This window comes from Bubalus kerabau, chromosome 4, assembly GCF_029407905.1.
Source record: "Bubalus kerabau isolate K-KA32 ecotype Philippines breed swamp buffalo chromosome 4, PCC_UOA_SB_1v2, whole genome shotgun sequence".
In the NCBI taxonomy this organism is placed as follows: Eukaryota; Metazoa; Chordata; class Mammalia; order Artiodactyla; family Bovidae; genus Bubalus; species Bubalus kerabau.
In genome coordinates, this window is record NC_073627.1 from 161,590,939 (window position 1) to 161,607,532 (window position 16,594).

The following is a 16,594-nucleotide window of genomic DNA, read 5'->3' on the forward strand; positions in this document are numbered from 1 at the left end:
TTATAAATTACCAAGAATCTTTTAAAATCTTCATTTCCTTGTTCCCAGATTCTATAAATTCATTTTAGAGAAGTAAAGTTAAATGGGGAAAGCATTTCAGGCACAATGCAATTCAATAGAGTATTTGTTAACTGTTTCTTAAAAGATACTCTAGCATTGCAAGAGTAATGAAAATCGTCTCTTCTATATTATCTGTTTTCGTTCCTCTCCACCTCCATTTGAAAACCTTAAAGCAGATTGGTGGTCTCTCTTTAAAAAATCTGCAAGTAAATTTTTTTTGCAGAAATTATCAAAGGGCTGTTAGGATACCTCATGTACACATTTATTTACTATAAGTAATTTCGAAATAGGAATCAGGTTTATAAGATGTTCCTAAAAAGAGAAGGTTTTTGACCTGATATACATCTGACTTTCCGAAACTGCAGTACATTCCGATCTCAGATGACTGAAGTTCTGCTATCAGAATTTTATTCTCAAAGTCTTTTGGTATGTGTACCTACAGTCAATCAAGCTCCAATCTTAATACCCAGTAAAGGTATATCCTGGCTTACCCAACATTTGCTACCCTTTTTGAAATGTATGCCTACAAAGTAGGGTGCAGCCTGAATTAAATGAGTGTCTTCCTTTCTATGGACAGAGGAGCTGGCTGGGCCATAGTCCATGAGGTCACACAAGAGTCAGATAAGACTTGGAGACTAAACAACAACAATCTCCTTTCTACAGTCAATAGATATGTAAATATTCTATTATTTTGAATGAATCATCTCACTATTGTAAACTAGAGTTTTCATAGAAAGCAGTATAACTCATTGGCAAATGACTATCACAGAAATAGCTAGTCCTATACTGGAAACATAACTACTTTTTGAAAACCCTAAGTAAAAACCCATCTATTCTAACAACTTTTTTTCTCTAGGAATATTTTTTTTAATTTTATTTTATTTTTAAACTTTACAATATCGTATTGGTTTTTGCCAAATATCGAAATGAATCTGCCACTGTTATACATTTTTTTTTTAATCTAGGTAGAATATCTTGAGAATGAAGAAGTGTTTTCAAAATTATACTCAGTTTTACTTAGTTGTTATAGGGAAGAATATCATATACTAATATCTGCTCTTTAGATTTTTTCAAATTAAAGTCATTTTCTCTACATTCTATAGCACACAACTCTGATCTTGTTCAGTTCAGTCTCTCATCATGTCCGACTCTTTGGAGCACCATGGATGGTAATACGCCAGGCTTCCCTGTCCTTCACCATCTCCCAGAGTTTGCTTAAACTCATGCCTATTGAGTTCATGATGCCATCCAACAAGATTATAGAATGCTATAGGGACTCTTTTTCTTTCAGAACTTTAATGTTGTGGCTTCTTCATTATCTCAGGCTTGCAGTGAGTACTAACCTCTCTCTTATGAACATAAGGTACCTCTTTTCTGATTTTTAAGCAGTTTGTTGCTGAACCTTGGTGTGGTTTTCTTTCTGTTTCTCATTATTTTGGCTACTGAAATCTTTTCTCTGTGTATTTATTGTTTTCATCAAGTTTAGAAAGTTTCTATCCATTATTTAAATATTATTTTTGTCTTGCATTTTGTATTTACTTAAAATACATTTTAATTCAATGCATTTTGTATTTACTACTGCTTTTTCTTTTTTGGACTCCAGTTATATGTATACCATATCACTTAAAGCTGTCTCACACAGTTAATGGTCTGATCACTTTTTTTCATTGATTTTCTCTTTGTTTTATTTTAAGTGTTACTATTTCTCTGATTTCTTGCTCACTAATCTTTCTTTATGCAGGGTCCAATTACTTTAATTCCATCCAAAGTATACTGGATAGATTCATATTAGATACACTTCATTACTAGGTCTTAGAATTTGTATTTTAAAAATATCTCTAAATATAATTTTATACTTATAAATATATTTATTTATAAATATATATCTCTAAATATAATTTTCTGTGTCTCAAATGACATGATTTTTTTCTCAACCTTCTTGACTATATTAAATACAGTCAGAATAACTTCTTAATGTCATGTCTAGTAATTTTATCAGTGTCCTGTTTTCTGCTTTAAAAATCTACTTTCTTTCTTTTTTGTTGTTTTATTAAAATATTATTAACAACTAAAAGGTGTGTCCATTTAGGTTATACAAGGTGAATTTTATAGTGTGCAATGTGTTGATTTTATTCTCAGCCTTGTGTGAGCTTGAAAATCATTCCCTCCAGTTCTCCTGGATGATCCTTTCCCAGGTCCTGCTTAGTTTCTTCATACACCTTCACTGATCAGAACTCAGCTGAAAGCAGAACAGTGTCCCTTTAGAGCTCTAGCTCTTTTTTCTGTAGCTTCCTCCTCTCTGGATTTGGACTTGAAAACTAGCTGCCTTGTTCTCCCTGGCCTCTCAATTCCATCCTCAAATCCTTTCCCGATGGGTTCCCTCTCCCTGTCTTATTACCTGGAAATTCATCATTCAGGGAAGTAAGTTGGGAAAATTAAAGGGTTCACTTCATTTGTTCCTCATGTCTCAGGGATCACTGTCCTATGTTGTTTGATGTTCAATATCTTAAAAGTTATTTTTCACACTTATTTCTGTTTTATTTTTATTGCTTCAGGTAGAAGGGCAAAATGCAGTCCCTGTTTCTTCTTGGTCAGAAGCAGAAATCTAATCCTCCCCACCTTTCTGTTTTCCCCATCAGAAAACAAATCACTTCAGTTCATTCGCTCAGTCATGTCCAACTCTTTGCAACCTCGTGGACTGCAGCACACCAGGCTTCCCTGTCCAGTACCAACTCCCAGAGCTTGCTCAAACTCATGTCCATCAAGTTGGTGATGCCGACTTAATTAATGAAATATTAAACAAATATTTCAGCATATTCTAGAATGGGTGGCAATGGAGTAAAGCTGAGAAAGAAAGGTAAATAGAGAGAGACAAAGAGGAGAGAGATAGAGTGGAGAGACAGACAGCAACGAGAGGAGGAGAGATTTGGGGGTATTTTACACTAATATTCCTAAGAGCTGCCAGAGTGAAAAGACTAGACATGAAATAAAGTAACAGATGCTGCTCAATTTAATTGAAATCACAAGTAAATTCAAAGGAGCTGAATTTAGAATCTAGCCAGAATAAAGATCAAAAACTGACTATGTAGCCAAGACATGGAAGCAACCTAAGTGTTCACTGACAGCTGAGTGGATAAAGAGGTGATATACATACAGAAAGGAATATTACTCAGCTATTGAAAAGAATGGAATAATGACATGTGCAGCAACATGGATGGTTGTATAGATTGTCATACTGAGTAAAGTAAGTCAGATAGAGAAGGACAAATACTGTATGATATCACTTTTATGCAGAATCTAGAAGAATTGATGCTTTTGAACTGTGGTGTTGGAGAAGACTCTTGAGAGTCCCTTGGACTGCAAAGAGATCAAACCAGTCCATTCTAAAGGAGATCAGTCCTGGGTGTTCATTGGAGGGACTGATGTTGAAGCTGAAACTCCAATATTTTGGCCACCTGATGCAGAGAGCTGACTCATTTGAAAAGACCCCGATGCTGGGAAAGATTGAAGGTGGGTGGAGAAGGGGACGACAGAGGATGAGATGGTTGGATGGCATCACCGACACAAAGGACGTGGGTTTGGGTGGACTCTGGGAGTTGGTGATGGATAGGAAGGCCTGGCGTGCTGCGGTTCATGGGGTTGCAAAGAGTCAGACATGACTGAGCGACTGAACTGAACTCAAAAGTAGACATGAACTTATAAAACAGAAACAGTCTTACCAGCTTAGAGAATGAACTTACTATTACCAAGGGAGAAGGAGGGAGGGGAAGGAATAGATAGGGAGTTTGTGATGGACATGTACACACTGCTGTATATGAAATGAATAACTAGCAAAGATATACTGTATAGCAAGGGAACTCTGCTCAGTATTACTAACAACTTATATGGGAGAAGAATTTGAAGATTAATAGATACATAAACATATTACTGAATCACTTTGCTGTAAACTTAAAACTAACACAATATTTTTTATCAATTACACTATAAAATAAAATAAGTTGACTGACAGGTGGTCTTTCAGAAGTAGCAAGAAAGAATTTTATTAAAAGTATAGTAAATAAGTTATCTGTATTTCATAGAATAGAAAATCAAACTAGCATGGTTTAAAAATAGCCTAAGTTCACTCAGCTTGTGCAGACAAAAATCAAATTGGAATTCTATACTCCAAATCACAAGTGTTTTGTTCTTTTCCCTTTACTTCAACTCTGACCAATTGTAGAAAAATGAAGCCAATCATTTTATAGATATCTGTCCCAAACTTCTGCATAGACCATATCATCCACACCTAGGGCTCAGTTGCCATCTCTGAGCAAAGAACTTTTAAATATACAGCTTGACTCCTGATTTCTTTCCTGGACTTCACTAATCTCTCTCTTCACCTGGAAGTCTAATCATCAACACAGTCAGCCAGTCATCCAACTTACATCATTACCTTTATGAAGTCATCATTCTTAAGCTTCTCCTCTTATTCAGTCAATGGCTGCATCAGAGTTCTTTACTTATACTAGTAGGATCCATTGTTGATGACTATCCATGCCTGAAAGATCCTCAAATCAATAGTGTAACCATGAAATTCCCATATTCATCCTATCTTTTTATCTCATTGCTTTCTAAGTCTTCACTGCCTCTATGTACACTGTCTCCATGGTCCTCTAACTCATTTCTCCCATTCTCAATTGATCCTCTATACTGTCAAAAGACCAGTCTTTCTAAACCTAACATCTTAGCCTGATCACATCACAAGAGTATGAGAAAGTATTCACTGACCTGCTCTTTCTACAGAAAAAAGCCCAGTATGATAAGATTTTTGACAAACAGGCTTCATCAAACCATTTCACCTTCATCTCTTAAATGAATGCTCATATAAGTCCTGAGAGGATCTCTTTCTTCCCTTGCCTTTGATAATAAAAATTACTAGCAATTAGTTGCTGGTTTTTATTTTCTCATCTGACTGTCACAGGTTCATAATGTAGACATTGCAGTGTCCATCTTCCAAAGCACAGAGAGGTCAAGTTCTTATATGGAAGAAACCATTAGCTTTGACTTCCAATTTCCTTTTTTTATGATATTTAAAAAGAAATAAATAATGGTAACACCATCCTAATATTAAACATATTAAATATGTATTAAATGTATTAAAATAATGTATTACATGTATTAAAATAACCAACTATGAAATACTAGTCACAGGAAAAATTTGGCCTAAAACTCAATATCCAAAAAACTAGGATCATGGCATTAGGTCCCATCAATTCATGGCAAGTAGATGGGGAAAAACTGGAAACTGACAGATTTTATTTTCTTCTGCTCCAAAATCACAATGGATAGTGACTGTAGCCATGAAATTAAAAGATTCTTACTTCTTGGAAGAAAAGTTATGACAAACCTAGACAGTATATTAAAAATCAGAGAAATTACTTTTCCAACAATGGTCTGTATGGTCAAAGATATGTTTTGTTTTGTTTTGTTTTTCCCAGTAGTCATGTACAAATGTAAGAGTTGGACCATAAAGAAGGGTAAGCAACAAAAAATTGATGCTTTCAAATTGTGATGCTGGGTAAGATTCTTGAGAGTCCCTTGGATAGCAAGGAGATCAAACCAGTCAATTCTAAAGGAAATTAATACTGAATATTCATTGGAAGAACTGACACTGAAGCTGAAGCTCTAATACTTTCACCACTTGATGTGATGAGCCAGCTCATTGGAAAAACCCTAATGCTGGGAAAGATTGAGGGCAGGAGGAGAAGGGGACGTCAGAGGATGAGATGGTTGGATGGCATCACCGACTCAATGGACGAGTTTGAGCAAATTTCAGGATATGGTGAAGGACAGGGAAGCATGGTGTACTGCAGCCCATGGGGTCTCAAAGTGTCAGATATGACTTAGCAACTGAAAGACACATCATAGGCAATAAAATAACAGCAATCCACCATTATCTAGTATGTGTACTATGGAAGTTTATTAAAATCAGGCAGACCAACCAACAATACTAACACCTATAATGGTATCAGAAGACTTAAGAGGTCTTCACAAAGTGAAGTTATAATCATAGGCTTATAGATAGTTGGTGAAGTCAGTTTCAGAAAAGTACTTACTTGGAGATAATAAACCCAAGGCCAGATAACAGAAAATTTTAAAAGGAATGCAAACTTTACTTTAGGAAGGCTCCATATAGAAATAGAGTTTTAGGGGCTTGGTTAAGTTCTACTTCCTCATCCATAGATCAGATTCTCTCTGACCCTGTGAAGACAGTGAAAGTCTAGTCTTTGAAGGAAGCCAGATGAGTGAACATGTCAAGTTGGAATTAATCATTACCTTTTGCCTCATCACTGTTGTTAGCTTTTATTTATACATACTTATGATTCCTCCATTCTTTCACCTTTCTATTATTGCTCCAATAGTCATAAATCATTGCTTTCAAGTATTATTATCAGATACTTATTGATCAGTCCATTGACTCCAATCTAACTACCTGAGGTTGTTGCTCTTTGAACAAACTAGATAAATCTTTGTTATAATTTGCTAACATGTCCTAAAATTAATCCCAGTACATCTTCTATCTCTTTCTTCTATACTAATGGGCAGTCCTCAATGTGAACCAAGACAAAAAAATCTACAAATATTATTAATGATTCCATAACAAAAAACAAATATGTTTTCTACATTTAGCTACCTGGTCCAAAGAGGGATTACAAATGCTATGAAAATTTCTAAGTATACATTTTAATTCTTTGTATATTTCACATATTTCAATATTTTACATCCATTTAATAGGCTTTCATTATTGTAACATCTATAGCACAAATGTCATGTCTTTTTTTTTCTCTAAGTGCTAATGAGTTCATTTATACCATTGGATTTAAGGAACCAGGCATCTGGAATAACAGGATTAAACAGAGTACTAATAGTTTTTGAATATTCATTGGAAGGGCTGATGCTGAAGCTGAAGCTCCAATACTTTGGCCACCTGATGCGAAGAGTAGACTCATTAGAAAAGACCCTGATGCTGGGAAAGATTGAAGGCAGGAGGAGAAGGGAACGACAGAGGATGAGATGGTTGGATGGCATCACTGACTCAATGGACATGAGTTTGAGCAAGCTCAGGAGATAGTGAAGGACAGGGGAGCCTGGTGTGCAGCAGTCCATGGGGTCACAAGAGTCAGACACTACTGGGCAACTGAACAAAAACAGCAACAGCTAGTAGTTTCACTGAAACACCTTTTCTCTTCTTGTGAATTTACAAAAAAAAAAAAAAAATGTCAGCATCTGAAGAATAACAACATGCCACTAAACTCTCTGATATATTTTTTTCTTGACTGGAACTCATCCACTCTACTTCTAGTCAGGGTATATTTCTGCAGATATTTTATATCTGTATATAGATGTTCACATTACACACACACACATATCTGCATACAGAAACATATCCACACATTTAAAACACAGCCACACATTTAGAGAATACGTAATTATTTCTATTCCATTTAGTTATGTTAAAAAAGAGTTCATACTAATTTGCTAATGCTGCCATAACAAAACATCAGGGATTGGGTGGCTTAAACAACAGAAATGTATCAGGTCATAGTTTTGGAAGCTAGAAGCCCAACATTAGGATGTTAGCAGGTTTAAAGTCTTCTGAGGCCTCTGCTTGGCTTCTAGAGCATCACCTTCTCACTATGTGCATTCAAATTTTCTTTTCTTATAATGACACAAATCAGATTGTATAAGGGCCTACAATAACAGCCTCGTTTCAATTTAACCACCTTTTAAAGGACATATCTTTAAATATAGATGAATTCTGAGTACTAGGTGTGGGAGTAGCGGATGGGGTGCTAGGCCTTCAACATGAGAGTTTTGAAGGGACACAATTCAGCATTACACAGAGGCTAATAATAAATTAGCTAAAAATCTAGTAATTACATTCACATATTGTTGTTCTATCAGTTGTTGTTGTTCAGTTGCTCAGTCATGTTCAACTCTTTGCGACCCCATGGACTGCAGCACACTATTGAGTAATGCCATCCATTGAGTCAGTATTGCCATCCAACCATCTCATCCATTGTCATCCCCTTCTCCTTCTGCCTTCAATCTTTCCCCGCATCAGGGTCTTTCCTAATGAGTTGGCTCTTCTCATCGGGTGGCCAAAGTATTGGAGCTTCAGCTTCAGCATCAGTCCTTCCAATGAATATTCAGGATTAATTTCCTTTAGGATTGACTGGTTTGATCTCCTTGCAGTCCAAGAGACTCTCAAGAGTCTTCTCTAACACCACAGTTCAAAAGCATCAAGTCTTCAGTGCTCAGCCTTCTTTATATCCAAATCTTCACATCCATTTGTATATTATATGTACATAATTTTGATTACACACCAATATGCTAATTTAATGTTTAAGTTATATTTACAATGAAGTACCACCTCACACTGATCAGAATGTCCATCATCAGTATGTCAACAAATATTAAATGCTGGAGAAGGTGTGGAGAAAAGTGAACTCTCCTACATTGTTTGTGAGGAGGCAGATTGGTACAACCAGAATGGAGACCAGCATGGAAGTTCTTTAGAAAGCTAATAATAGAGTTGCCATAGAATATTGACATCTCTTCCTGGGCATATATACAGAGAAAATGCTAATTCAAAAAGATACACGCACCCCAATGTTCATAACAGTAATATTTGCAATAGGCAAGACATGGAAGCAACCTAAGTGTCCACTGACAGATGAATAAATAAAGAAGATGTGGAATACGTATACAGTGTAATGTTACTCAACTATAAAAAGGATAAAACAATGTCATTTGCAGCAACATGATTCGACTTAGAAATAATTATACTAAGTGAAGTAAATTAGGGAAAGACAAATAGATGATACCATCAATTTGTGGAGTCTACAAAAAATAATAAAAATGAATTTATTTACAAAATAGACTCACAGATACAGAAAACAAGCTTCTCATTACCAAAAAAGAAAGGAGGATGATGGATAAATTGAGAATTTGAGACTAATTGATTGCTCTTGTTGTTTAGTTACTAAGTTGTGTCTGACTCTTTTGCAACCCCATAGATTATACAGCCCCGCAGGCTCCTCTGTCTATAGGATTTCCCTGGCAATAATACTGGAGTGAGTTGCCATTTCCTTTTCTAGGTATCTTCTCGACTCAGTGATAGAACCTGTGCCTCCTGCATTGTCAGGAAAATTCTTCACCACTGAGTAACCAGAGAAGCCTGAGGTTAATAGATACCCAATTACCTAATACTACATACAAAACAGATAAATAACAAGGACCTACTATAAACATGGGGAAATATATTCAATATCTTATCATAACCTACTTTGGAAAAGAATCTGAAAAAGAATACATGCACACACATAACTGAATTATTTTGTTATATACTTGAAAAAATATTAATCAATATATTTCAATTTTTAAAAATTTTATAAAGAAATAAAAATAACACTAAACCAACAAAAATAATTATATTTAACCCTATAACCCCAGATAAAAATTAAAATTTGTCATCATGAGACTATTTGTTTAAGATCAGATAAACTTAGGTATAATACATTGATATTACTTCGACTTTCAGTGACTAGTCAAAGAAGAGACTTAGAAAATTGCACATCACATTTAAAAATGAGTGTCTACCCCAATTATCTCCTGATATATAGATAGAGCACTAAATATCCCTTAATATTTACAAATATTTTTTGCTACTAGAGACTGAAAGAGCACAGAGAGGGTTCCTAACAAGCAATTTTTTCACAGCCACTTTCACTTCTCTGTTCTGTAAACTATAAATGATAGGATTCAACATGGGGTTAAGCCAGCATATACCAAGGCTATAAATTTATCTATTTCCTGTGAATCCATAGTTGATGGCTCAGGTACATGGAGAGAGCTGTCCCATAGATTAAAACCACTACACTCAGGTGGGCTGCACATGTTGGAAAAGCTTTGCTTCGACCATCCAATTAGCTGATTCTTAGGATGCTAGAGAGGATGAATGCATAAGAAATACAAATGAGGAGCACTGGCATAGGAAGAAGAAGTACACTGATCACCAGCATGATTAACTGCACCTTGGAAGTGTCTACACAAGCCAGTTTCAGGACGGCCAGAATCTCACAAGCGAAATGATCAATGACACCACTTCCACACAGTGACGGCTGCAACAGACACAGTTCCCACCAGGGCAGTGAAGGAGCCTGTCACCCACGAGCCAGCTGCAATCCGAACACAAATCTTCTTGTTCATGATGACGGGGTATCTCAGGGGCTTGCAGGTGGCTACATATCGGTCATACGCCATCACAGACAGGAGCACACACTCAGTGGAGCCCATGGCCAGAGAGAAGTACATCTGAGCAGCACACCCTGAGAATGAGATGGTGTTCTCCCCTGAAATAAAATTTGCCAGCATTGGAGTCAGGGCAGAAGAAGTATACCAGATGTCCAGACATGACAGGTTGCTGAGGAAGAAGTACATGGGTGTGTGTAGGTGAGAATCCAGGACACTAACCGAGATCAGAATACTATTACCCAGTAAGGTGATCAACTACATCAGTAAGCACAGCACAAATATGGTGATTTCAACTTTGGGATAGAGAGTAAATCCCAGAAAAATAAAATTAGAAATGACTGTTGCATTTGTCTTGTCCATTTTATTCTTCTTTGTTCATCTGTATTAGTGAATAAAAGTACACATGGCCTATGTTTAAAATTTACACTCTACCAACTTTCAATGAGTTTTTGTTAGAGGAACTTTAAAGGGAGCATTGCCTTCCAATATTACTAGCAATATTCACTCATTCATCCAACATTTACTGAATACACTCTAAGGCACTGAGAATCTAGAGTGAGGTTATACAAGTTCTTCTCTCAGGCAAATCAAAATCAAATAAAAGACACACTCAAGTAAATTAAAAGTTACAATAACATGATATACATATGCCCCAAGATACTAGGCAAACACAGAGACAAATGCTAACCTATGTCAGGGGTATTGCTTAGTAAGATATTTTGAGATTTGTTTTAATCAAAATATGAACTGGCCTCAGTCAAGTTAAAGATCAGAAGAAGTTTCTGGGCAAAGAAACATTTTTTTTTGTTGTAAAAGTTGAAACAGGAAAGGTTTGGTTGCACCCAAAAAGTTTCAAATTATGTGGAAAAAAAAAACAGATGGAAATGCCACACACTAAGGAATATAAACAGGAGATCAGCAAGAGTCCACTCACTCTAACACTATGTGATATCTGTCTTCAAGAAGGCATTTGTGACTATGGAATAATCTTGAACCCATCCTTTATTACAAAGGTAAGTAATTCATAATGTAAAGCAAATTATTTACAATATATCTCACAACTGATCACATATGAAAGTATGTTTGAAAACCACTGTCTTTCAAAATAGAGTTCAAACAAATTCAGTCACAAATTACACAAGCCTCACGTTCTCATCATTGCCTACTTCTCTGATCTCATCTTCCAGCACTACTTCTACCTTCTGGTCTAAAACAACCACTCTGTGGGTCCACATTTTTAGCATGCAAATTTATTTTTTATATATTTTAATATGCAATTATCTACCTGAAGTACCTTTCCTTCCCGGCTCTCATCTTAACTTTCTTGAATATTTCAATTAGTTATCAAAACTGTATGCCATAAATCATAAGTACAGCTTCATTCTTTGTACACAGTTATGTTATTCAAGTATATCACATTGACTATACCCAGATATGCATATCCCTATTGCCACTGCAGTGGACACTGAACTTGTGAAGAGATTGTTCCTCACAATACTAGCAAAGTAATGTCATGTTTAAGATTTTTAATTACACATGGATGCTTTGAACATGGCAAGTTTTTGATATGTGTTAAGATAAATTAATTTTCCCTTTGGTTCTCTGTGTCAACATAAAAGCCTGTAGACCTCTGAACTTGTTATATACATCTGCAAAATTCTCTGATCATTTCTCTGATCTCAAAGAAACCAGTTGAATTAAGAAACAAAATGATAAGCTCTTAGTTTTAAGTATTTGATATACGGTGAGATGTGAAAAAGACAATGATCACTTGTGCTCTTAGAAGAGGAAGAAATACTTTCCAAAAGGTCATCTTCTGTAAGGATTAGAGCACTGTCCTCAGAGTGTGAGATTTTAAGCTCTGAAATCAACCATGCTATTTACAGGCATGCAAAATTTAGCAAATCACTTGACCTCTTTGAAACATGATTTTACCGGCTCTCTGGTGGCTCAGCAGTAAAGAATCTGCAAGAGATGCAAGAGACACAAGTTTGATTCATGGGAGAAGAAGAAAGCCTGGAGGAGTGTATGGCAACCCCCACCAGTATGCTTGTCAAGAAAATGCCATGGACAGAGGAGCCTCACGGGCTATGATCCATGGGGTCCCAAAGAGTTGGACACAACTGAAGGGTAATAGCTTCTATCTTGTGCAGATTTGCAAGATCTAGATTAACTTGCTTTGACTTCTCCCTCCATAACCCCAATTCCATGATCGCTTTAATGTTTCACAGAATCACAGTAGTGGTTTATGATTTCATGTTCTCCCTGCTCTCCTGAAGCATAATTGCCTCTATGCTGCTGCAGTGCTGGCCCACACTGGCTCAGATTTGTAAAACATAGCACATTTTTCAAAATTTATTAACATTTCAACCTCCAATCCATGTATGAAAATGAAACACTTTACCAATCATTTCCAGAAAGGCAAAAGTTAGACACGTCTGGTCTCTAACATCCACTTTGGTCGGAATATACCTCCACTCCACTGAGGGTTTCTCCATTGGGTTTTCCCCACCCAGCACTCAGTTTTCTTTTTCTGGCTCTGGGCCCTCGTGTTCCCTCTCCCTTCACCTGCTCTTCTGTCTACTTTTAGAAACAAAACAATGAAGTCTTCTCCTTTTCTCATCCAGATGGAGTCCCACTCATTCCCTCATTCTTATCTGAGATCTTTGTCAGGGTCTCACCTACTCCAAGTCACTTCATATTTTCTCTTTCTCTAAAATGATTTCTGATTACAATGCTAAGATAATTAAACTTTTTTCAACAAATTCCTCTCTTTCTTTCTAAATGTCAGAGCCAGAATAGACTCTAAACTCCTAACCCAACCTTCTCATTTTAAAATTGACAGATAATTCTGGGAACTATAATATATGTAAATCCTATAATAAACCATAATGAAAAAGAATATGTGGATATATTTGACTGAATCACTTTGCCATACACTAGACACTGACACATATTGCAAATCAACTATACATCAATAAAAAATGTTAAATGCAAAAAAATAGATGACATATACTTGAGGGAGTTCAATGATTGTCTAGGCAAATGAGAAACTCTGGAACACACATAGTCAAAAGTTTTATCCCACCTTCAAAACTCATTTCTTCATCTCAATATTTTTCCTACCAACTAGTGTTTCTTTTTAAAGTAAATAACTTTATTCTGGTTTCCTGGCATAGCTAAGACATAGCTAAGGCATAGCTAATAAAATAGCTAATAAATTTTGTAAATCTGAGATTACAGAAGGAGATGGCTAATGTCTGTTCCCATTTACCTCAGCACACAGAATGCACATCTTCACTTTTGGTTAGAGTGTGCTACAATATTTAAAAGTGATCTTCAACAAAGTCATTCTTGAGACTCTAGTGTAGTGCTCCAAAGAGTAAAGGATTCTAAAATTGCAATTTTGATAGTATTCTATGAAAACTGTATTAAAGTGGGTTGTGCAGAGGTATTTTTACTCAGAAGATTATACTAGAAAAGGACATGCATGTTCCTAGTTTGCAAAAAATCAACCCAAATCTTGCCTGACTCACTGTGTCACATACATAGCTCATGTTAATTAAAAACTGTTTAATAATTTCTTAAGAGAAATAATGATATGAAGATTTGTTCTGCCCAAATCACCCCCTATGGTTTTCTCCAAAAATCTTCCAAAGGGCAATCCTTAGAATTTCACTTCTAAAGTCTCCTACTGCTTTTACGGACCTTCCACATCCATTAACAATTTATCTTTGTTATTCTGAAAACTAAAGAAGTTAAGAAAGTTTCCATTTCTCCTTGGGGGTGAAATTCTCCAAGTTCAATTAAGAAATTCAGGGCAAAAAAAAAACAATAGTAAAATTTTTGTAATTATTTCAGACACTTGGCTAAGTAAAAGGCCTGATTCTTAAGAAATATCTGTGCAAGCAGAACTATAGGGGACTATTTGCCTATTCCATTCCTCTGCAGATGGCCCTTGAACTATATAGCAAACATTCCAATTAATAGAACTGTAGAGATGCCATCCCAAGTAGCCTCTGGGCTTGTAATGTGATCCATTTATTTTCAGCAATCTCTACAATTATCTCAGTTATCAGAGTAATAGAAGATAAAACATTCTTATTCCACTTTTAAATGGCCACAAGGTGAGATTTGGGCTCTAGATTGTTTTCTTGTTTTGCTCTACTTCTCTACTTGCTCTACTTGCTTCTACTACTTTGATCTACTTCTCTACTTCTTTGAGGAAAAATGTCTGTTATTTACTTTGACTATATTTATTTTTATTATTGGTTTTCTAAAATTTTACAAAGAGATTCTTAAATGTGGCTTTCTTTTTATTTACCCTTCTTAACCTTATAGATCTTCTTGAGTTTAAGGCTTGATGTCTTTCGTAAGTTTGACAAAATCACTCAGTATTAGCCAATTTCTTTTCTACGCCATTTCCCCTCTTTCCTCTCCCCCTGAGTGTTCAGCTATACATGCTAGTCTTTTCCAACATGACCCATACAAGCTCTTACACTCCTTTCTGTATTTTCCATTCTTTTTTTCTCCATACATCAGTCTGGATATTTCTACTGATTAACCTTTCAGTTTGCTAAGCCTTTCTTCAATTGCGTCTAAGTTATGGTAAATCCATCTCTAGTTCCTCATTCTGGCTGTATTTTTCACCTCCATAATATCTACTTGACGATTTAATATAATATCAAATGCTCTAGTGAACTTGTCATCTTGTAATGTATGTAAAGGTACATGTTAACACTGGTTATTTTCAAATAGGTCTGGTAACTTCTATATTTGGATCATCCTGAAAGACTTTCAATCATCTGTTTTCATCTTTTGATCTTATATCTTACCAGTTATCATACATAAAAACATATAATCTCTGGATGATGTTTTATTTATACAAAGAGAATTTCCTTTATCCTTTGATACAAGCCTAGATTGAGAAAGACTGCTTTAATCCAAAGAGTCACTGAGACAAGGTAGAGATGGATTTCAGGTTTTGTAGAACTTGGCCAAAAACCTGTTTCATCTCCTATTTTATATTTATCCCTCTAGGTTCCAAACTGAGAACCTGGAGTTTGTACAAGGGAGATTTCCCTTTCAAGAGTCAATGGACTTCAATTTTTATCTCATACCCACTGTGGGACTGAAAAACCTAACCTAACATATTTAACCTCCTTTTGCTCAATTTCTAGCACTCTTACTCTGGGCAGCTTAAAAATTAGCAAGTGCTTCATGTGGTAAATGAATTATACTTGTTGAGATCATTTAACTTCCTTAATTCAGAAACTTGGCCTCCCTTCAGTTCAGAATAGAATGTCTTAGTAGTTTTAACTCTCTCTCTATAACCTTAGCTTCTCATATCCTGACTCATTCAGAAGCAATCTAATTTGTTAAAAAAAATCATACTTGTCTAGGTTTTTCATAACTTTTCTTCCAAGGAGCAAGCTTCTTTTAATTTCATGGCTGCAGTCACCATCTGCAATGATTTTGGAGCCCAAGAAAAAGAAATCTATCGCTGTTTCCACTTTTTTCCCATCTCTTTGCCATGAAGTGATGGGACCAGATGCCATGATCTTCATTTTTGAATACTGAGTTTTAAGCCAGCTTTTTCACTCTCCTCTTCCACCTTCATCAGGAAGCTCTTTAGCTTCTCTTTGCTTTCTGCCATTAAAGTGGTAACATCTGCATATCTAAGGTTGTTGATATTTCTACCAGCAATCTTGGTTCCAGCTTTTGATTCATCCAGCCCAGCATTTAACATGATGTACTCTGCATATCCATCCCCATGGAAAAGAAATGCAGAAAAGCAAAATGACTGTCTGGGGAGGCCTTACAAATAGCTGTGAAAAAAAGAGAAGCGAAAAGCAAAGGAGAAAAGGGAAAATATAAGCATCTGAATGCAGAGTTTCAAAGAATAGCAGGAAGAGATAAGAAAGCCTTCCTCAGTGATCAATGCAAAGAAATAGAGGGAAACAACAAAATGGAAAGACTAGAGATCTCTTCAAGAAAATTAGAGCTACCAAGGGAAAATTTTATGCAAAGATGGGCTCAATAAAGGACAGAAATGGTATGGACCTAACAGAAGCAGAAGATATTAAGAAGAGGTGGCAAGAATACACAGAAGAACTGTACAAAAAAGATCTTCATGACCCAGATATTCACGATGGTGTGATCACTGACCTAGAGCCAGACATCCTGGAATGTGAAGTCAAGTGGGCCTTAGAAAGCATCACTACGAACAAAGCTAGTG

At 35.9% G+C, this 16,594-nt stretch overlaps 1 pseudogene; it reads right to left on the reverse strand.

Moving 5' to 3' along the window:
- Window positions 1-9,719: 9,719 nt before the first annotated feature.
- On the reverse strand, window positions 9,720-10,836 carry LOC129651714 (olfactory receptor 13F1-like; annotated as a pseudogene).
- Window positions 10,837-16,594: the final 5,758 nt, after the last annotated feature.